The following is a 24,098-nucleotide window of genomic DNA, read 5'->3' as shown; positions in this document are numbered from 1 at the left end:
TTACCCAGTCAGCTGTAGATATCAGGAGATAGCTCTAAAAGTGAGCCCCTGGGCCCTGAACAAAATCTGGAGGCATTGTTAAACCTGGAAAACTCAGTGTTCTATCATAGGGACCAAGAGGAACAGTTCCAAAAGGAAAAGCGAGATCAGAGAAAGGCCACGGCCTTAGTCACGGCCCTCAGACAGATAAACCTTCGTGGTTTCGAGAGGACAGAAAATGTAGCAGGCCAATCACCCGGTAAGGCTTGTTATCAATGTGGTTTATAAGGACACTTTAAGAAAAGATTGTCCAATAAGAAACAAGCCGTCCCCTCGTCCATGTCCGCTATGCTAAAGCAATCACTGGAAGGTGCACTGCCCCCGAGGATGAAGGTTCTCTGGGTCAGAGACCCCCAACCAGAAGATCCAACAACAGGACTGAGGGTGCCCAGGGCAAGTGCCAGCTCATATCATCAACCTCACTGAGCCCTGGGTACGTTTAACCATTGAGAGCCAGGAAATTGACTTCCACCTGGACACTGGTGTGGCCTTTTCAGTATTAATATCCTTTCCTGGACGACTGTCCTCAAGGTTCGTTACCATCTACGGAATCCTGGGACAGCCTGTAACCAGGTATTTCTCCCACCTCCTCAGTTGTAACTTGGAGACTTTGCTCTTTTCACATGACTTTCTTGTTATGCCTGAAAGTCCCACACCCTTATTAGGGAGGACCATATTAGCCAAAGCTGGAAGTATTATCTACATGAATATGGGGAACAAATTACCCATTTGCTGCTACCTACTTGAGGGGGGAATCGACCCTGAAGTCTGGGCATTGGGAGGACAATTTGGAAGGACAATTTGGAAGGGCAAAAAATGCCTGCCCAGAGCAAATGAGGCTAAAACATTCTACCACTTTTCCTTATCAAAAGTAATATCCCTTAAGACCTGAAGCTCATAAAGGATTACAGGATATTGTTAAACACTTAAAAGCTCAAGGCTTAGTAAAGAAATGCAGCAGTCCCTGCAATACCCCAATTCTAGGAGTACAAAAACCAAATGGTCAGTGGATATTAGTGCAAGATCTTAGACTCATCAATGAGGCAGTAATTCCTCTATATCCAGTTGTAGCCAACCCCTATACCCTGCTCTCTCAAATACCAGAGGAAGCAAAATGGTTTACTGTTCTGGACCTCAAGGATGCCTTCTTCTGTATTCCCCTGCACTCTGACTCCCAGTTTCTCTCTACCTTTGAGTATCCCACAGACCACATGTCCCAATTTATGTGGATGGTCTTGTCCCAAGGGTTTAGGGATAGTCCTAACCTCTTTGGTCAGGCACTGGCCCAAGATCTAGGCCACTTCTCAAGTCCAGGAACTCCGGTCCTTCAGTATGTGGATGATTTACTTTTGGCTACCAGTTCAGAAGCCTCATGCCAGCAGGTTACTCTAGATCGCTTAAACTTTCTAGCTAATCAAGGGTACAAGGTGTCTAGGTTGAAGGCCCAGCTTTGTTTACAGCAGATTAAATATCTATGCCTAATCTTAGCCAGAGGGACCAGGGACCTCAGCAAGGAACAAATATAGCCTATACTGGCTTATCCTTGCTCTAAGACATTAAAACAGTTGTGGGAGTTCCTTGGAATCACCAGCTTTTCCCGAATATGGATCCCTGGATACAGCGAGATAGCCAAGCCCCTCTATACTGTAATCAAGGAGACCCAGAGAGCAAATGCTTACCTAGTAGAATGGGAACCAGAGGCAAAAACAGCCTTCAAAACCTTAAAGCAGGCCCTAGTACAAGCTCCAGCTTTAAGCCTTCTGACAGGACAAAACTTCTCTTTATACGTCACAGAGAGAGCAGGAATAGCTCTTGGAGTTCTTACTCAGACTCGTGGGATAACCCCACAACCAGTGGCATACCTAAGTAAGGAAATTGATGAAGTAGAAAAAAGCTGGCCTCACTGTTTATGGGTAGTTGCGGTGGTGGCTGTCTTAGCGTCAGAGGCTATCAAGATAATACAAGGGAAGGATCTTATTGTCTGGACTACTCATGATGTAAATGACATACTAGGTGTTAAAGGAATTTTATGGCTATCAGACAACTGCCTACTTAGATATCAGGTACTGCTCCTTGAGGGACTGGTGCTTCAATTACGTACGTGCGTGGCCCTCAACCCTGCCACTTTTCTCTCAGAGGATGGGAAACCAATCGAGCATGACTGCCAATAAATTATAGTCCAGACTTATGCTGCCCGAGATGATCTCTTAGAAATCTCCTTAGCTAATCCTGATCTTGGCCTATATACCAAGGGAAGTTCATTTGTGGAAAATGGGGTATGAAGGGCAGTTTCTGCCATAGTTAGTAATGTAACTGCACTTGAAAGTAAGCCTCTTGCCCCAGGGACCGTTGCCTAGTTAGCAGAACTAGTGGCACTTACCTGAGCCTTAGAACTGGAAAAGGGAAAAATAATAAACGTGTATACAGATCACAAGTATGCTTATCTAATCCTACATGCCCATGCTGCAATATGGAAAGAAAAGGGAGATCCTAATTTCTGGGGGAACCACCATTAAATATCACAAGGAAACCATGGAGTTATTGCATGCAGTGCAAAAATCCAAGAAGATGGCAGTCTTACACTGCCAAAACCATGAAGTTGGGAGAAAGAGAGGAAGAAACAGAGAGACAAAGAGAAGAAGATGGAGAGACAGAAAGTCAGAAGGAAAGAGAGGAAGAGACAAAGAGGGAGTCAGAGAGAAAGAAAGAGAGAGACAGACGAAGAGGGAGTCAAAGAAAGAGAGAAAGAGAAGCAGTAAAGAAAAAACAGTGTACCCTGTTCCTTTAAAAGCCAGGGTAAATTTCTGTCTACCCAGCCAAAGCATATTCTTCTTATGTGGAACTTCAACCAATATCTACCTCTCAGATAGTTCTACAAGAAATTATGAAATTTATCCTTACTCAACAATACCAAATAGATTCTTTGGCAGCAGTAACTCTCCAAAACCGCTGAGATCTAGACATCCTCACTGCTGAGAAAGGAGGACACTGCACCTTCTTAGGGGAAGAGTGTTGTTTTTACACTAACCAATCAGGGATAGTATGAGATGCCACCTGGCATTTACAGGAAAAGGCTTCTGAAATCAGCCAATGCCTTTCAAACTCTTATACCAAACTCTGGAGTTGGGCAACATGGCTTCTCCCCTTTCTAGATCCCGTGGCAGCCATCTTACTGTTTCTTGCCTTTGGACCCTGTATTTTAATCTTCTTGTCAAATTTGTTTCCTCTGGAATCGAGGCAATCAAGCTACAGATGGTCTTAAAATGGAATTCAAATGAGTTCAAATAACAACTTTTACAGAGGACTCCTGGACCGACCCACTGGCCCTTCCACTCGTCTAAAGAGTTTCCCTCTGGAGGACACTACAACTGCAGGGCTCCTTCTTTGCCCCTATCCAGCAGGAAGTAGCTAGAGTGCTCATTGGCCAAATTCCCAACAGCAGTTGTGTCTGTTTAGAGCGGGGATTGAGAGGTGACAACATGCTAGCAGCCCTAGCTCACTGTTGGCACCTCCTCATTCTCAGCATCCACTCTGGCCATGCTTGGAGTCCTTCAGCCTGCTGCTGCACTGTGGGGGCCCCTTTCTGGGGTTGGCCTAGACCAGAGCCGGCCTCTCTGCTGGCCGGGAGGTGTGGAGGGAGAGGCACAGCAGGAGCTGGGGCTGCGCGTGGCACTCACAGGTCAAAGTAGATTCCTGGTGGGTGTGGGCTCGGTGGGTCCCACACTCAGCACAGATGGCCAGTGCCTGCTGGGCTTGATCAGGGTACGAGCTCCTCTGGGCTGAAGGAGTGCCCAGGTTAGGTACCGCAAAGTCCCATGGTGAGTGCCATTGAGAGGTGAAGCCAGCTGGTCTCCTGGGTCGGGTGGGGACTTGGAGAACTTTTGTGTCTAGCTAAAAGATTGTAAATGCACTAATCAGCAGTCTGTGTCTAGCTAAAGGTTTGTAAATGCTCCAATCGGCGTTCTGTCAAAACGCACCAATCAGCTATCTGTAAAACAGACCAATCAGCTCTTTGTAAAGTGGACTAATCAGCAGGATGTGGGTGGGGCCAGATAAGGGAATAAAAGCAGGCCACCCAAGCCAGCAGCTGCAACCCATTCTGGTCCGCTTCCACACTGTGGAAGCTTTGTTCTTTTGCTCTTTCCAATAAATCTTGCTGTTGGTCACTCTTCGGGTCCATGCTGCCTTTATGAGCTATAACACTCAACATGAAGGTCTGCAGCTTCACTCCTGAAGCCAGAGAGATCACGAACCCACCAGGAGGGATGAACAACTCTGGACATGCCACCTTTATGTACTGTAACTCACTGCGAAGGTCTGAGGCTTCATTCCTGAGGCCAGCAAGACCATGAACCCACTGGAAGGAATGAAAAACTCCAGACACGCCACCTATAAGAGCTGTAACACTCACCCCGAAGGTCTGCAGCTTCACTCTTGAAGTCAGCGAGCCCACGAACCCACCAGAAGGAAGAAACTCTGGACACGTCCGAACATCAGAAGGAACAAACTGCTGACACACCATCTTTAAGAAGTGTAACACTCACCACGAGGGTCTGCAGCTTCATTCTTGAAGTCAGCGAAACCAAGAACCCATCAATTCCGGACACACTGGCATAAACACAGACATATAGATCAATTGGACAGATCAGGGAACCCAGAAATAAACCCAGGAATAAACAGGCAATTTATCTTCAAACAGGGTGCTAAAAACACACAAGGGGAAAACATATTCTCCTCACTAAATGATGATGGGAAGCTTTAATATCCTAATACAAAAATGAAATTGTATCCTTATATTACACCATATAAAAAATCAAGTCCAAATGGTTTAAATAATGAAACATAAAACTGGAAACAATAAAACTCTTGGAGAAAATACAGAGAAAAATTGTGTAAACTGGACTGAACAATAATTTCTTGGATATGATACCAAAACTATGGATAACAAAAGAAAAAGCAGACTAGTGGGACTACAGGAAACTAAAAAGCTTTTACACAGAAAACAATCAACAAAAACGAAAAGGCAACCTAAGGAATGGGAGAAAATGTTTACAAATTATAAATCTGATAAAGGATTAATCTCGAAAATATATAACAGATTCCTATAATTGAATTGCCCCCCAAAAATCCCAGTTAAAAAATGGACAATATATATAAATACACATTTTTCCAAAAAAGACATGCAAATGGCCAACAGGTATATGAAATGATGCTCAATAGCACTAATCATTAAATAAATGAAAAGCAAAACCACAATGAGATATCACTTTATACCTTTTAGAATGGCTAATATTGAAAAGACAAGAAATAAGTGTCAGTGAGTATGTGGAAAAGGAAAGTCTTGTACTGATTGTGGGAATGTAAACTGGTGAAGCCTTCATGTAAAATAATATGGAAACTGCTCAAAAATTAAAACAGAACTACCATTTGATTCAGCAGTTTTACTTATGGGTATATATTCCAAGGAATTGAAATCAAGACCTTGAAGAGACATCTGCACTCCCATATTTAGCACAAAATTATTCATAATAGCCAAGATATGCAAACAGCCTAAATGCCTAAATATCCACTGACAGATTAAAGAAAATGGAAGGGGGGTCTGTGTATATATATATGCAATGTAGCATGTGGCCTTTAAAAGAGGAAATTCTATTTGTGACAATGTTACCAAAACACCAGGGGTTCAGTCCAGGTGCTGCTGCTTTCCATGCAAAAAGCCAATCACTGAGACAAGAATTAATGCCAAGGAAGAAGACTTTAATCAAGTTCTGTAGCCCAGTAGATGGGAGTTCAGTCTCAAATCCATTTCCCTGTTTGACTATAACCAGGGGTTTATACAACCGGGGAAGGAATGTAACAATGTGTAAGAAAACACGAACTAGGGAGAGGCAAGGAAGCAATCATGACAAATGAGGAGTCCAGCATCTCATTTTCTGAATCTGGTGATCTGGTGAGTTTCAGTTCTTTCATACTTTTTTTTTTTTTTTTTTTTGAGGCGGAGTCTCGCTCTGTCGCCGGACTGGAGTGCAGTGGCCGGATCTCAGCTCACTGCAAGCTCCGCCTCCCGGGTTTACGCCATTCTCCTGCCTCAGCCTCCCGAGTAGCTGGGACTACAGGCGCCCGCCACCTCACCCGGCTAGTTTTTGTATCTTTAGTAGAGACGGAGTTTCACCGTGTTAGCCAGGATGGTCTCGATCTCCTGACCTCGTGATCCGCCCGTCTCGGCCTCCCAAAGTGCTGGGATTACAGGCTTGAGCCACCGCGCCCGGCCTTTTTTTTTTGAGGGTCTGAAGGTCATTTACTGAGGAAGGAACTCAGATAAAACAAATGTAACCCTCAAGCTGTAAGACCACAAGGGTCAATTTCTTTGTTTGTCCAAAAAAACTATCTCTGGGACTATTGAGTCAGTTTCAACAACATGGATAGACCTAAAAGATATTATGTCATGTGAAATAAACCAGACATTGAAAGACAAATATTGCATGATCTTACTAAAATGGTCAAATACATAGAACAATGAATAGAATGGTAGTTAGTTGACAGGTGCAGGGAAAGGGCAAATGGTAAAGTGTGAGTCAAAGGGTATACAAAGTTTGTTATGCAAGAAAAATAAGTTCTGGGGATCTATTGTAACTCATGGGGCCTATAATTCATAATATTGTACAGTATAGTTAAAAATTTGCTAAATGAGCACATCTAATGTGAACTGCTGCTAAAATAGAAAAACAAAACAAAGCAAGAAAACAAAGGGGATAGAAGGAAACTTTTGGAAGTGATGGGTAAGCTTATGGCATTCTGATGATGATTTCATTCTGTTCTTTGCTTATTTGAGAATGACTACTTTTGATACCTTATATCTAAATCACACACACACACACACACACACACACACACACACATGCACATATATAATGTACTCATCTAGTATTTACCCTCTTGTGACTGGTTAAGCAATATTTAATTATTAAGCAAGACCTCAGTTTACATGTCTGTAGTCTGCTTTTCTAGCTAATAAAACAATCATCTATAATATTTATATTTGATATATTTTTCTTTAAATGCACTTAAAATTCATCCATTTTTTAAATCAGAATCAGTCACTGTAAAAGTGTACAATATCTCAAAATGTGAAATTGCAGACATAAAAGGCAAATGAACCTTTAATCACTTCATTTAAAAGATTAGGAGAAAGAACATTGCAAGCCTGTTGTGTGAATTTCTTGTTCCCTTTACAGAGATTTTCGACAAAATAATCATTAAATGCTCTGTTAAACTGCTCTAGTTTACAGCACATATTCCTAGTTTTTTGGAGCTCTACATCTGCAGACATGCACTAAGAATACCCACACTGCCACTGTAAAACCAAGTTGCCAAATAAATTGGTCCCTAACCAATAAAGCACCTAAGGGAATTTAAGCCTTAAAGCTTTACTCAGTCATGTGCAGAATAAAGATCATAAAAAGGCCCCAAAGCTTTAATATGTGGCTTTGAAAATAATCTTCTTAGTTATGTGCTTTGTGCAAGCATTCCTGTTAGCATTTCCCTATTAATAATATTTTTCTTTTGCACATTTTCACGTTAAAATACGTAGGAGCAAGATCATCCAAAGAACTTTGCAGCCATTAAATTTAAATTTTTACTTCTTTAGCAAATTTAATACTACATTCTACTTAAGGAAATACATACACAGCCTCATGACTATCATTTTAGGCAGATATGTTTGCATAGGTAACAGCAAAATATTTTTGGCAGATAAAGTCAAAAGTTATAAGCACAATGCATGAAACAGAATAATACTGCCTCGTTTCGAAAAAATGAATTATCTCTTTTAACTTTACATGTAAAACATGTTTCTGTCATTTTCTCTTGGTGATTTTGTTTTATTGGCTGCTCAAATAAAATCAGCTAGAAGAATTTAGATTTCTAAAGTAAAAACTGCCAGTATGATAACTCTTCTTTATATTAACCCAGTGGAATGTTCAAGTTACCTTTATCTGTGTGTAAGTGACACACATTATCATTTAATTTTTACTAGTCTATAAAGATGTCAGTAGGTAGTTACTACTACTCTCATTTCATGGGTGCAAGGTTGATCCTGATACTTGAATTCTCTAAAGTAAAATTGTATTACATCAGGTCTATATGTGATGTGCAGGCTTGTGAGTTAGAGAAAAGTCATAAATTTGTCCCTAACTATTAAACCACTATACATTATCAGTATTAGAATTGGGAAACAGAAACTCCTTTGAAATTCCAGCAGGAAGTGATGAAATACAAACTAATAGCTTCTTCCAAACCACAAGAAGACCAGAAAGAGCAAGGTCAAGGAAAATAACCTCTAGCTTTTAGGTTTGGCATGTACAGCCTTACGTACTACAGAAAATTACTACCAATGGTTAGAGCTACTGTCGAGGGTTTCGTGCAGAAACATCGACAGTTTCTTTATACACGAATACACTAAACTTTCTTTAATATACAAACACTACACAGTATCCTCTCTCTGTGCTTTGCTGGGGAAGAAGAAAAATGACTTTTTTCTTCAACTGTCCAACCTTGTGCAAGATGCCCTCAATAGTAGAATCTAAGCAAAATTTGTCTGCCAAAAGATTCTGGGAAATGTGATTCCAAGTCTTCCTGTGACTACATAACAGAGAGTGTAAAAATATGTTGCACTCATTATGTGTTGCCAACAGACAATCAGGAAAGCCTTCCCAGAAAACATATATCAAATTCCTATCACACTGCTGGACACAGCAAAATGTAAAATATAATGATGTAGTGGTTGAAAGTCCGGGCTCTAGATATGAATCTGCCACTTTCCACTTGTATGATCTTGGGCAAGTGTTGTAATTTGTCTATGCTTCATTTCCTCCTACAAAACGTGAATATTACTATCTACCACATTGTGTTGCTGGGACATTTATGTGCATTTAGACAGTGACTGAACACTTAGTAAAATATCTAAACATGTTAGAAACATTACTATTGCTTTTGTTTATTATCATCATTACTATTAACATGATTTTTTTTTTCTAAGCAGAAAAATTTGTGTTCCTTTTCCAGTAATGCCATGTTTTTTTCACTATGGTTTATATCTTCAATACTGAGAATAATTTTTCTGCTGTGATTAGTCCTTCTCCTCATGTTTTTTTGCCAAAGTTTGCAGCTCATCTCTGCTACTTTTTCCAGCTAGCACATAACTGTTCTTTTCCACTTCACCACCAAAATCTAAGGTTAGTGTTGGGATACCATCATTTTTTTTTTCATCATCTATTTACTTTAAACTTCCTATACAGTCTCAAAGAATATTCTCCTATTGAAATTCTACCCCTTCTTCCTCAATTCTTTTTGACTTTTTAATTTTTAAATTTCAAACTCTTTCTAATAGTTTATGTCACTTAATTTGTGTAATCTTTTTTTTTTTTTGAACACCAATGATTTTCAGAGAACAAGATACTGAAGATATACAATAAAACACTATTTCCTTACCTTTAAGTAGTTTAAAGTCTAGTGAGGAGATGACTGTGTAAACAATTTTAATATATAAAGAATATAAGCAAATTGAGGGGAAGGCAAAATAAAGGAAGGACTAAATTTAGATAGAATGTTAAGTTCTGGTTTCCCTTATGGTATAATTTCAAGGATGAGTTATATTAATATATCCATAGATTTCAAATGAAGTGAAGGTGGTGATCCATGTTCTCTTTGGGCACTGTAACTTCTGGCCCACTTTTCTTCCTCCTGAGTGTGAATTTACCTAACATCAGTTCTTGCCACTGTTACTTACTTTCTCTTCTACATCTCAGGATTTATTAACACTTTGCTGATATTACATGTGTGGATAACAAATCTGGACATGAACCTCTCACTGTTATTGAATATCTTCCTAGTGAATTTACTAATTCTGCTCATGTGTCAAAGGAATTACTTAAAGAAAAAAATATACAAACGTTGGTTGTCTGCTCATGTTATTGTTTTAATTTACATGTGTTTTAAACAAAGTCTATTTTGATCAAAGCTCTTACAATTTCTCAAGTGTCTCACAGACCAGGTGTTAGTCTTTATTTGTATCTGTACTCATCTGTTCTTTTTCTCTCCATATGTTCTTTACCAGCATTTAGACCACTGTGCTATTGGTTATGGTTAGCATGTGCTCAGTAAATGCATGTTGAATTGAAGTCTAACATAATAGCATGGCCTTTCTATGAAAGACATAAGAATTAACATAAGGAAACCAACACTCTATCTTATATTAGGCCATAACAAATATTATTGCAATAATTTGAACAATTAAAATACCCATGATTAATATTTGAATATCTCAGGAGAAAGTGGTATATACATCATTTTGGGCTCTAAATGAAATTGTTCTGCATATTCTCAGCAATCAGACTGTCGACATTCCAGCAAATGTCGACATTACTCTGAAGGGACGCAAAGTTATCGTGAAGGCCCCAGAGGAACCTTGTGGAAGGACTTCAATCACATCAATGTAGAACTCAGTCTTCTTGGAAAAAAAAAAAAGAGGCTCCGGGGTTGACAAATGGTGGGGTAATGGAAAGGAACTGGCTACCATTCGGATTATTTGTAGTCATGTACAGAACATGATCAAGGGTGTTACACTGGGCTTCCGTTACAAGATGAGATCTGTGTATGCTCACTTCCCCATCAACATCGTTATACAGGAGGTTGAGTCTCTTGTTGAATGAAATCCGAAATTTCTTGGGTGAAAATACATTCGCAGGGCTTGGATGAGACCAGGTGTTGCTTGTTCAGTATCTCAAGCCCAGAAAGATGAATTAATCCTTGAAGGAAATTACATTGAGCTTGTTTCAATTTCAGCGACTTTGATTCAGTAAGTCACAACAGTTAAAAACAAGGATATCAGGAAATTTTTGGATGGTATCTATGTCTCTGGAAAAGGAACTGGTCAGCAGGCTGATAAATAAGATCTAAGAGTTATCCAGCTACAGAAAAAAGATGTCAGATGATGCCCAAGACTTATTTGTGATATTTACACGATTCAATAAAAGACCTGTTGATTTGGAGCATCTTCTTAAAAAAAAAAAAAAAAAAAGAAAGAAAGAAATCGTTTAAGTTTCCTTAAGTGCTCCCATTCTTCCCTACACATTAGAAAACATGTCTTCATAAGACAATGTTCTCCTTTTTAGGGTCATAGATTTAAGTACCTTTTCATATGCCTGTTTGTTTTTATGATGCCTGGCTTATTACTCTTTAAATAATAATCTCTAGTTTTAAATAATTTCATTTTGAAACAATTTCAAACTTACAAATGTGTTGCAGGCCGGGCGCGGTGGCTCAAGCCTGTAATCCCAGCACTTTGGGAGGCCGAGACGGGTGGATCACGAGGTCAGGAGATCGAGACCATCCTGGCTAACACGGTGAAACTCCGTCTCTACTAAAAATACAAAAACTAGCTGGGCGAGGTGGCGGGCGCCTGTAGTCCCAGCTACTCGGGAGGCTGAGGCAGGAGAATGGCGTAAACCCGGGAGGCGGAGCTTGCAGTGAGCTGAGATCCGGCCACTGCACTCCAGTCCCGGAGACAGAGCTAGACTCCGCCTCAAAAAAAAAAAAACAAATGTGTTGCAAAGATAGTACAAAATAGCTTCATATACCTTTTATTCATATTCCCTAAATATTACCATTCAACATTTGTTTTTCCAATTTACTATATATTTTTATTTATATCAAAGTCTATGCCTATAGCTGTACCAGTCTACCTATACATACATACACACAGTTTTTTTTTTCTGAGAGCTTTGAGAGAAAGTTGAAGGCATGTCGCCTGTTTACCCCTCAATATATAGATGCTCCTCAAGTTATAATGAAGTTACATCCCAATAAAACAATCGTAAGTTGAAAATTTATAAATTAAAAAAGCATTGAATATATTTAATCCACCTGACATCATAGCTTAGCCTACCCTGCCTTAAACATGCTCAGTACACTTACATTAGCCTAAAGTTGGGCAAAATCATGTAACACAAAGCTTATTTTATAATAAAATTTTGAATATCTCATATAAGACTATCATACTGCATATACTTTGCCAGGGAAAATATAAAAGTTTGAAAATTGAAATGTGGTTTCCACTGAATGTGTATTGCTTTAGTACCATCATAAAGTTGAAGAAATTTTAAGTTGAGTCATCGTCATTTGGGAACCATTTATATTTGTGTTTATTTTTGTTTTAAATAAAATAGCATTATCTCGCATACCCATAGTGGAGTTACCAAAATCAGGAAATTAATAGTATAATATATTAACATTTTCCAGTTGTCACACTAATGCTCTTTGTCTGTTCAAGAATCAGCCCAGGATTAGTCATTCTGTTTATTTGTCATGTCTCTTCTGTGTCTTGTATGTGCTTTAATCTGAAACAGTTCTTCAGTCTTTGTCTACCCTGGCCCTGAAACTTTTAAAAAATGCCCTTCAGTTTGGATTTGTGGGGTATTTCTTTGTGATTAGTTTTAGGTTACGCGTTTTTGGCAGATACATTACAGAAGTATGATGACTATCTCAAGCATCTTATTAAAAGGCACAGGATGTTGATGTTTTCCATTTTTAGCAATGTTAACTTTGATAACTTAGTTAAGGTGATTCTATTGCATTTTTCCATTGAAAAGGTAATATGTTTCTTTTGTACTTAATAAGTACTTCCTGGAGAAATATTTTAACACTACACAAATATCTTGTTTCTCATTTTAGTTTTAACCATTTATTTGTATTATTCATTTGTATTTGTTGGAACAATTATTTCTGAGGTGAATTCTTAATACTATCTATATGACTCCATGTAATTTTCTTTCCTTCATTCTTTGTGGTAGCTTTGTGAAATGTCTGCTTGACTACTTTGAAAGGTTTCCAGAAATACATTTTCTACACAATGTTGGTTAAGGTGGGCCACAAGAGATTCTTGTGGGAGTTTGGGAAGAGAGACAGAAAAGCAACCATTTTGTAGCTCAAAAATATTGTTTGTCTGCTGCTTTAACTGATAGTCATCAGATCGTAGCTGGGCCCACAAGTGTTCTCAACTTCTCTCCATTCCTCTTTCAGCTCCTCTGACTGACGGTCCAGTGATGTGTGTGTGTGTGCACATGCTTGCCTTCCCACATATTACATCCTGCCCTGTGGACATCAAGCACAGGATCAAATGTGAAGCCCATAGTTCTCAAAGTTTTTTTAATTTTTTAATTTTTGTGGATATATAGTAAGTATATATATTTATGGGGTACATGAGAGGTTTTGTTATAGGCGTGCAATGCATAATAACTACATCATGGAGAATATGGTATTGATCCCCCCAAGCATTCATCTTTGATGTTACAAATAATACAATTACACTATTTTAGTTAAAACGTACAATTAAGCTATTATTGACAAGAGTCACTCTGTTGGGCTATTAAATAGTAGGTCTTATTTATTCTTTCTATTTTTTTTCTACCAATTAACCATTCCCACCTTCCCCCTGATCCTTCATTACTCTTCCCAGCCTTTGGTAACCATCCTTCTATTCTCTATCTCTGTGGGTTCAATTGTTTTCATTTTTAGATCCTACGAATTGTTTTCATTTTTAGATCCTACAAATAAGTGAGAACATGTGAAGTGTTTTCATGCCTGGTTTATTGCACTTAACATAATGATCTTCAGCTGCATCCATGTTGTTGCAAATGGCATAATCTCAGTTTTTATGACCGAATAGTACTCCATATTGTATATGTACCAACTTTTTTTATTCCTTCATCTGTAGATAGACACTTAGGTTGCTTCCAGATCTATTGTAAATAGTGCTGTAGCAAACATGGGTGCATATATGTCGTCAATATGTTGATTTCCTTGCTTTGGGCTATATACTCAGCAGTGAGATTGATGGATCACACAGCAGCTCTGTTGTTAGATTTTTAGGGAACCTCCAAACTGTTTTCCATAGTGGCTGTACTAATTTACATTCCCACCAACAGTATATGAGGATTCCCTTTTATCCACATTCTTGCCAGCATTTGTTATAGGCTGACTTTTGGATAAAAGCCAATTTAATGCATGAGATGACATCTCATTGTAATTTTGATTTGCATTTCTCTGAAGATCAATGTGATGTTGAGTACCTTGCCTGTTTACCATTTATATGTCTCTTTATGTGTCTGTTTTTATGCCAGTACCATGCTGTTTTCGTTACAATAGTTTTGGTAGTATAATTTGAGGTCAGGTAATGTGATTCCTCCAGTTGAGTTCTTTTTGCTGAAGACAGCTTTGGCTATTCTGAATCTTTTATAATTTCACATAAATGTTTGGATTTTCTTTCTAATTCTGCGAAGAGTGTCATTTGTACGTTGATAGAGATTGCATTGATCTGTAAATTGCCATAGGTAGTATGGACATTTTAACAATATTTTTACAATCCAGTAACATGTTATCTTTTCTAATTTATTGGTGTCCTCTTTAATTTCCTTGATCAGTGTTTTATAGTTTTTTTTATTATAGAGGTCTTCTACTTCCTTTGTTAATTCCTAGGTATTTAATTTTATGTGAGGATATGATAAATGGGAAAACTTTTGATTTCTTTTTCAGATTGTTCACTATTGGCATATAGAAAGGCTGCTGATTTTATGTCCTGCAACTCTAATTAATTTATCAGCTTTATTAGTTTTTTGGGAAAGTCTTTGCGTTTTTCCAAAGATAAGATCATACAACCTGAAAATGAGGACAATTTGACTTATTCCATTCCAATTTCGATGTCCTTTATGTGTTTCTCTTGTTTGATTTCTCTAGCTAGGACTTCCCCTGCTCTACTGAATAACAGTGGTGAAAGTGAGCATCACTGTCATATTGCAAGTCTTAGATAAAAAGGTTTGGTTTTCAGATTTTCCCAATTCAGTGTGATACTAGTTTTGGGTCTGTCATATATGGCTTTTATAATGTTCAGGCATGCTTCTTCTATACTTTTCTTTGTGGGTTTTTATCTTGAAGGGATGTTGAATTTCATCAAATTCTCTTCAGCATCAACTGAAATAATCATATGGTTTTTATCCTTCCTTCTACTGGTATGATGTTTCACATGGATTGGTTTGCATATGTTGAATCATCCTTTTATTCCAGGGATAAATCCCACTTGGTCATGATGAATGATTGTTCTAAAGTATTATTGAATTCACTTTGCTGGTATTTTGTTGATGTTTTGTTCATCAATATTAAACAGAGAAATTGGTTTATAGTTTTCTTTTTTGATGTGTCTTTGGTTTTGGCTTTAGGGTAATACTGGCTTCATAGAATGAGTCTGGAAGTATTTCATCCTCCTTTGTATTTCAGAGTAGTTTGAGTAGGATTGGTATTAATTCTTCTTTAAATGTTTGGTAGAATTCAGTAGTGAAGCCAGTGGACTGCAGGCTTTTCATCATTGGGATGATTTTATTACTACTTCAATCTCATTACTTCTTATTGATCTGTTCAAGTTTTCGAATTATTCTGGGTTGAATCTTGGTAGGTTGTATATGTCTAGGAATTTGTTTCTTCTGGATTTTCCAATTGATTTTACTAATATACAGTAGTATACATAGTAGACACTAATGATCCTTTGAATCTCTGCATTATCTGTTGTAATGTCTCCTTTTCATTTCTGATTTTATTTATTTGGATATTCTCTTTTTTGTTACTCTGGCTAAAGGTTTGTCAATTTTGTTTAACTTTTCAAAACAAAAACTTTGTTTTATTGGTCTTTTATATTATTTCTTCATTTCAATTGTATTTATTTTTGTTTTGACCTTTGTTATTTCCTTACTTCTAGTAATTGCTTTTCTGGTTCTTTAAGATGAATCATTAGATTGTTTTTTGTTTCCTCCTTCTTTGATGTAGGCACTTATAGCTGTAATCTTCCCTCCTACTACTGCTTTTGCTGTATCCTATAGGTTTTGGTATGTTGTATTTCCATCATCATTTGTTTCAAGAAATTTTTCAATTTCTATCTTAATTTCTTCATTGACCCACTGGTACTTCAGGAGCATATTGTCTAATTTACATGTGTTTGTATAGTTCCCACAATTTCTTTTTTTTTATGAATCTCTAGTTTTATTCCTTTGTAGTCAGAGAAGGTGCTTGGTATTATTCCAGTGTTTTTGAGGTTTTAAGACTTGTTTTGTGATCTAACATGTAGTTTTTCTTTGAGAATAATCCATTTGCTGAGGAGAAGAATGTGTACTCTGCAGCTCTTGGATGAAATGTTCTGTATATATCTATTAGATCCATTTGGTCTATAGAGCAGATTAAACCTGATGTTTCTTTTCTTTTTTCTTTATTTTTTTGAGATGGGAGTCTCACTCTGTCACTGAGCCTAGAGTGCATGGCACCGTGTCAGCCCACTGCAACCTCCGTCTCCAAGGTTCAAGCAATTCTCCTGCCTCATCCTCCTAAGTAGCTGAGATTACAGGCGACCACCACCATTCACGTCTAGTTTTTGTATTTTTAGTAGAGGCGGGGTTTCACCATGTTGGCCAGGCTGGTCTCCAACTCCTGACCTCAGGTGATCCACCTGCCTTGCCCTCTCAAAGTGCTGGGATTACAGGCGAGAGCCACCGCGCCCGGCCAAGCTTTATGTTTCTTTGTTGATTTTCTGTATGGAAGATCTCTCCAATGCTGAAAGTTGGGTGTTGAAGTCTCCAGATATTATTGTATTGGGGCCTCTCTCTTTAGCCCTAATTATATTTCCTTTGTGTATCTGGGTGTTGCAGTGATGGGTGCATATATATTTAAAATTGTGATATCCTCCTGCTGAATTAACATCTTTATCATTATATAGTCACTTTCTTTGTCTCTTTTTTATAGTTTTTGTCTTGAAATCTATTTCGTCTGATATAAGTTTGGCTACTCCTGTTCTTGTCCAGTTTCCATAGGCATAGAATATGTTTTCCCATCCCTTTATTTTCAGGCTATGTGTGTATATATGGGTGATGTATGTTTCTTGTATGGAACAGATCAACGGGTTTTTTGTTTTGTTTTGTTTTTTCCATTCATTCAGCCACTGTGTGTCTTTTGATTGAAGAATGTTGTACAGTTACCTTAACTGTTATTATTGATAAGTAAGGACTTACTCCTGCCATTTTGTTATTTGTCGTCTGTCCTTCTTTTAATTATTTCTGTCTTTCTTTACTGAAGGTGATGCTCTCTGATGATATAATTTAGTTTCTTGCTTTGTGTGTGTATATTCATTGTATGATTTTTGGTTTGGGGTTACCATGAGGCTTCTAAATACTATCTTAAAACCTACTATTTTAACCTCATAACAACACTGTTTGCATAAACAAACAAATAAGCAGAAAAGAAAGTAATACAAACTGTAAGTCTTAACTTCACTCCTGCTTTTTTTCTCAAAATTTAATAAAGTCAAATCCCTCTAACAAATGCCTTCTTACATATATGAAAGGTTCTGTTTGAACCCTGACTTATTCTTTTCTCTTATAAAACACAGATTTCTTGAAGTCATTTATTTTTTATTTACTTTTCACCATCTTCATTCACCTGAAATGCTACAGTGTGCATGGTTGTATTAAATAAATGAAAGTATTGTCTTATATAAGGGAAGCAAGGTTTTAAGCTAATGTTTTAGAAATCATGTATACCCTCACACATGCCAAATTTAGATACAACTAATTACAAATATTCACACTAAATTTTATGCAGCTCTCAAAATACCCACTCCAGCTCCCTCCAAACTTAAAAGTAGTATGGCAAATAAATATCTCACATATTGGTGTTGAGATTTTTAGTCAGCAGATCATTATGTCCTGTTATTTGAATAAATTTACAATGTTATTAAATTTCCTTTGTCTAGATTTCATTTCAACCATTTCTTCATGCATTTACTTTGTGGCTAAGTGATGTACTGGATGGACTATAACTGCCTCTCTTGTTCTCAAAAAATCCCGTAGCTTAACTCTAAATATGCCGCACTCAAGATATTAGATTTACCTTATCCCAGAATTTAAGTGATAGAATGGTTCCAAAGACAGAACCTAGAATTTGTAAGTTAGAAACAAAAAGTGAATTATATGTAACTTAAGAAATAATAACTTTAGAAGAAGTATTTTAGTTACTTGCAATTATTAAAGGAATTAACTGAGAAAACTTTAAACTGGAAAACAGTTTTCAAAGGTTTTGATGTCAAATTTATTCAAATATTATATTTTAAAATGCATCTAAAATTAGTTACATAATATAAATATGGAGCAAAGATATCAAACATACCAGTAATGCTTGCTGAATACGTTCATATATATGTGTGTGTGTATATATGTGTTTGGATGTATGCATATGTGTGTATGTATGTATATAGATAAGTGTGTATGCATGTACACACATATATGCTTATATATACAGTTATATATACAGTTGATCCTTGGACAGCACATGTTTGAACTGCATGGGTCCATTTATACCTGAATGTTTGCAACCAAAGGCAGATCAAAAATACATTATTCAGATGATGTAAGATTTGCACAAAAAGAGGGCCAACTTTTCATATATGTGGTGCCACAGGGTTGACTGCAGCACTTGACTATGCACAAATTTCAGTACAGGAAGGAGTCCTGGAAGCAGTCCCCCTCTATACTGAGGAATGACTCTATAGACATATCCTAATTCCTAGAACCTGTTAATTTGTAATGTTATATGACAATGGGAAATTAACATTGCAGGTAGAAATAAGTGTGCTAATCAACTGACCATATAATAGGGAGAAAATCTTGAACCATCTAGGTGACCCAATATAATCCCAAACATCGTTGAAAGTGGAATATAGTGGCAGCAGAATTCAGAGTCGAATGCAGAGGCAAGGAAGGAAAAATGGCCATAGAAATAGATTGCTGCTGGCTTTGAAGATTGTGGGTTGATAGGCAAGTAATGTGGCTAGTCTCTAAAAGCTGAAACAGGCAAGAAAATAGATTTTCCCAAGAGTCTTCAGAAAATAATATAGCCCTGCCAATAACATCTTCCTTTTAACCAAGTGAGTTGTATGTCAGATGTCTTACCTACAGAAATGAGATGATAAATCTGAGTTGGTTTAAATCACCAAGTTTGTAATCATTTCTTACAGCATACATACACATTTTCAAAACATTTTTTGAAAACCTATTTTCATAACAATTTCATATAATACATAAATATTACATCAAGCTTCTTTTGCTCTTGGTGAAATATATGCTTTTTACATATACAATTGTGAAAAGATTACCATGGGTTTGGTAAGTACAGCCACCTATTAGTAAATTAAGTACCTAGCCAAATTCTATCTTTTCAGTAATGAAGCTGTTATAAACATATTTTCTCCAATATTTTTTATCACATTTCAATTTAATTTAGGTATGTTCTGCTTTCTAAAATATTTTACAAGACTATCAAAATGCATGTATTTTTGCTAAAAATATCTCTTGTGAAATTCCAATTTTTGGCACTTACCTTGGCAATTTTAGTAGTTTACTTTAAATTTAACAATAAAAAATTGTTATAAGGAAAATAACCAGTTTGTTAATTACTAATTCCATGAATATATAATCTTGATTATATAGTTGTCACTATGCTGCACTTTGGGAATGTAAAAGCAAATAATAAACAATATCCATCCTTAAAGTCCTCAAAGTTTAGTGAAACTAGTTACATTTAATAACATTGATCAAAACCGCAGACACACAAAAAAGCATGGTAGTTAAGCAGGAGAAAGGCCCAATTCTAGGTAAGATTTAGTGGAGGCTTACACATAAAATATTGAAAGTCAGGCGGGAATTCTCCAAGGACACCAAGAGAAAAAAAGCTTTTACATTTTACTCATTAATTCATTAAACAAATATTTATTGAGTAATTCATATGTAATAACATTGTTCTAGGAGGTAGGACTATGTCATCAACAAAACATACAAAAATCCCTGATCTCAAGGAATATAGTCTAGGGGGCATTTAAAGATCAGGGAGTGAAAATGTTTTAATAAAATAAAGAATTGGAGGTTATGGTAATGAATAATGAAAGCAAGCAAATCCATCAGGTCTAATAATTGTAAACAGGGTAACAAAATTGAATGCACATGACAAAATTACAAATGGGGGGCTAGTTATTTATTAAAAAAAATAAAAACCACTCTGCATATAAAATCCTATCTTTACTAATGAACTCAATATAGTATATGAGCACACAAATGGCTGGGGAATAATTTAAATCAGGCTCTCCTCTTCACCTAATGTAACATGCTTATATCAAAATATACTGTTATTCTTATTAGAGTTATTTTTCATTCATTTGTTCACCCAGTTTCTTCTTTGTATGATTACTGTGTACAAGAGCTATGCTTTTAATGGACAGCATCATTTTTTAAAAATTTTTCCAAATAAAAGTTTTCAATGAGTATACAATTATTTGGTCATGCAGTATAGTATTTTTATTTTTAGCATTATCTGTAGATGTAAGTAAAGGAAAAAACTAACTCTTTTTTTTTCCAGCACACACACATACACACACAGGAAGATACATACAAGAAAAGAGAGAGAGAGAGAGAGAAAAAACACAAGCAAAATATTGACAGTTGATGACTTTGAAAAAATATATGTAAAATATTGCACTATATTTTATCATCTATTATTCAATATGAAATGTTTCAAAATAAATATGTATCTAATAATAGATAAACATAAACATATGGCAGTGATGGGCTACAGAGGACATTTTGAAGATGATTGAAAGCTGAACGTGCCCTGGTTAGGCTGCTGTGGTGCAGAGAAGCATATGGTCTTCTTCAAAGATGTACAGATGCAACATAAACACAAAAAGGCAAAAGACCAAAAAGGGAAAAATGAAACATGGGGTGAAAACTGTGGACTAAGAAATTTAACTTAAATAAAGAGAGGAGTGAATAAAAAATAAGGCTAATTAATTCAGAGATTGTTAAAACTGGGAACTCTGGGACTGGAAAAGAACAAAATATATGAAAATAAATATATGAACAACCCAGAAGGAAAAAAATATTGTGTCGAAGAGACCCCCCCTCCCAAAACATACTTGTTCAATATTATTATAAGTAACCTCTGAGTAGTTATTTCAAAATACCAATCTCAATTAATATTGAAATATAACCATTAATAGCCTGTTAGACAGGATATCAGTTATAAGCCTAGGCTTTATCTACAGTGTTTTTTTTTTAATTGTTGTTGTTAGGTAATCAGTACTTGCAATAATCATTTTCTATTCATAGTTTTGGAGAATTTTGAACCATTCGTTTTTAAACAGTATGCTCTTAGAATGATATCTCATATCTTTAATATTTCAATATTGGATGTCTTTGATACATATTTCCTCCTCTAAAAAAAGAAAAAAATATTCTGTCACTTCTCAAACAGTTATCTTTAATCACATATGACCTAAAAGGCCAGTTGAAAAGTTGAATTATTTAAGATATTTAGTCAATTGTCTGTATAGCATTAATATTAAGACTCATAAAAGCTTCATGAAGAATGAGTCAAAGATATTTATAGTTCAGCTGTATAATTTTACATTATACTTATTAACATGTGAGAAAAGGTAATGGAAATTGATTATATTGAGACTAAGCCATGTAAAAGATATTTTGATGTTTGAAAGTTTAAATAAGTGGTTTCTTCATTGTTTGTATTATCATTATTTAATGCCGCTGCATGTACCTGGAATTGTTAAGGAGAATATCAATTTAACATTGCCTTTTCATTAGAGTGCAGTTTATTAACATTGAAAGTCTCAATATAGATCAGTTATTCTGAAGACTATAGATATAAATGAGAGAATAAGATCATCTTTATTATGTAGACTTATAAAATAAATCTGCACGTAAGAGATGGAGACAAATACAGTATTCACATTGAAGACCAATGATGATTTCAGTCATTTGACCCTTTATATTTGAAAGAATAACTGTTAGAGACAAAAATGCTGCAGCACAAATACTTTGAAATTGAATATGGAATTATGTATATGTGCACATGTATTTTTCTCCTACACAAAAAAGTATATAAAATGTATCTTATTTAGAAAAGATTCCTAGCACCCCGAATTTTAAGTTTTCAGCATTTCCTGAGATTGTCTTTAAATATTAACTTCAGAAGGAAAATTTTGCCCATTTGGTTATGGCAGAATAATCCCACACTAAATTTTAAACAAAATTTACAATTATTTTAAGTGCATTCATTTTAATTAAATCTCTTTATCCACAAACTGGTGAGAGAATATGGATTGGCTCACTGTTCACTTACGTCTATTGATGGAATAAGCGCTAATGCAGAAAATAGGTTGCTGCCTGCATAAATAATTCAGAAGGCAGTGAAAAAAATCTACTAGAAAATACTCAGTTTTCAACATTCTCTCTCTCACACACACACACATGCACACATACACACACACACATTTTCTTTATTTTTGAATATCATTAAATTATGATAGACATTTCTAAGGTAACCTGGCAACTTGGTGTTTTTAGTTACAATCACATAGGGTCAAATTTCAGTTGGTTGCGAATCGGCATGTCCAATCAGTGCAAATGTCTAACTGATTTGAATGGGTTTTGGTTAATACTCTGTTCTAGGACTTTTCAACTTAGTTTATCAGAACACAGATAACACCTGAAAGTCTCAAATTAACAAATTTCACACCAAGTATTCTCAATGATTGTGTTATTAAAATATTAATAAAAGTAATTAAATTTGGTGTTTGTAAAAGACTAAAATACCAAGCAGATGAGTAAAGTTTCTGCTCTTTATGTTAGAGCATTATTAATCAACTTTTTTTTTCTGTCCAAGATGTTCTTGACAATCTCCATTAAATTATAAGTCTTAGTCGCTTCACAAATTATAGTACTATTCATGTTGTTAAACCAATATTTTATGCTGCTTTTTGTTGGTATCATGGAGATATTTACAAGTCCAGGCAGATGAATGAGGATACAGGACACAGTGAATTATAATGTGTCTTTGTATGATTTTCTAAGGAAAGAAGAGAGCCTTGGACGGGTGCTATATGTGAAACTGGGAAGATCAAGTCACCTTTGCTCCCTGCTAGGCTCAGATTAATTTATTCAAATATAATAAAGGAGAATCCTTAAAACAGAGACATTGTTAAAAAGTAGCTGGTATTACTCTTGTATTTTTTAAAGTAACTCATGAGGATAGATTTTATAATTGAGACATATATTTGTATATTTAAATCTAAAGGCATTATTTTTAGAGCAAGTTCATATTCATATGAAAAAATGGTGTTTCGATTAAAAATTATAACTGCCATAAATTAAGTATATAGTACATGAATTTTAAATATATTGTTTTTGCTTTATTTCTTTGTTTTTGTTTTATTTATTGTACCTTGCCTCATTCTATGTTCATTCTGGTTTATTAAGCATATTTTGCTACTCAATAGACACAGTGCCCTTAGAGAAAATATATAACATTTTAATCACAGTATTATATAAAAAGAGAATGTACTGTTTATTTTGGAATTTAAACATTCTCTCTATATATATTACACTATTTCTTTGCCAGATTGTGCCTTTTTCTGTTTTATTTTTCCTAGTATAAGTTTTGTTTTATTTAGGTATAAAATCCATTCTTTTAAAGTATATACTTCAATAGTTGTTAGTACATTCACGAAGTTGTCCAACTTCGGGTAGAAGTTGTCACTACTACCCGATTCCAGAACAATTTCATACTCTCCAAAGCATTCCCATACCCATTAGCAGCCTCCCTTCTGCCGCGGAGGCAACCACTAATCTACTTTCTGTCTTTGTGGATTTGCCCATTCTGGACATTTCATATAAATGAACTTATAAAATATGCAGCCTCTTGTGTCTGGCTTCTTTTATTTAATGCATAATGTTTTCATAGCTCATCCATCTTGTAGCACATGTTAGAACTTGAATTTTTTATGCCTGAGTAATATTCTACTGTATGGCTATATTTGTTTATCCACCTATTAACTGATGTACATTTGGTGCTATTTCCACTTTTTAGGTATTATGAATAATTTTGCCAAGAATATTCACATTAAA

General features: G+C 35.9%; 1 pseudogene; it reads left to right on the top strand.

Annotated features, from left to right (window-relative positions):
• The first annotated feature begins 3,576 nt into the window (after nucleotides 1–3,576).
• LOC117082282 lies at nucleotides 3,577–11,116 on the top strand (annotated as a pseudogene).
• Nucleotides 11,117–24,098: the final 12,982 nt, after the last annotated feature.

This window comes from Trachypithecus francoisi, unplaced genomic scaffold (genome assembly GCF_009764315.1).
Source record: "Trachypithecus francoisi isolate TF-2019V2 unplaced genomic scaffold, Tfra_2.0 Lachesis_group9, whole genome shotgun sequence".
NCBI lineage: Eukaryota > Metazoa > Chordata > Mammalia > Primates > Cercopithecidae > Trachypithecus > Trachypithecus francoisi.
This window is presented reverse-complemented; position numbering and strand designations above follow the sequence as displayed.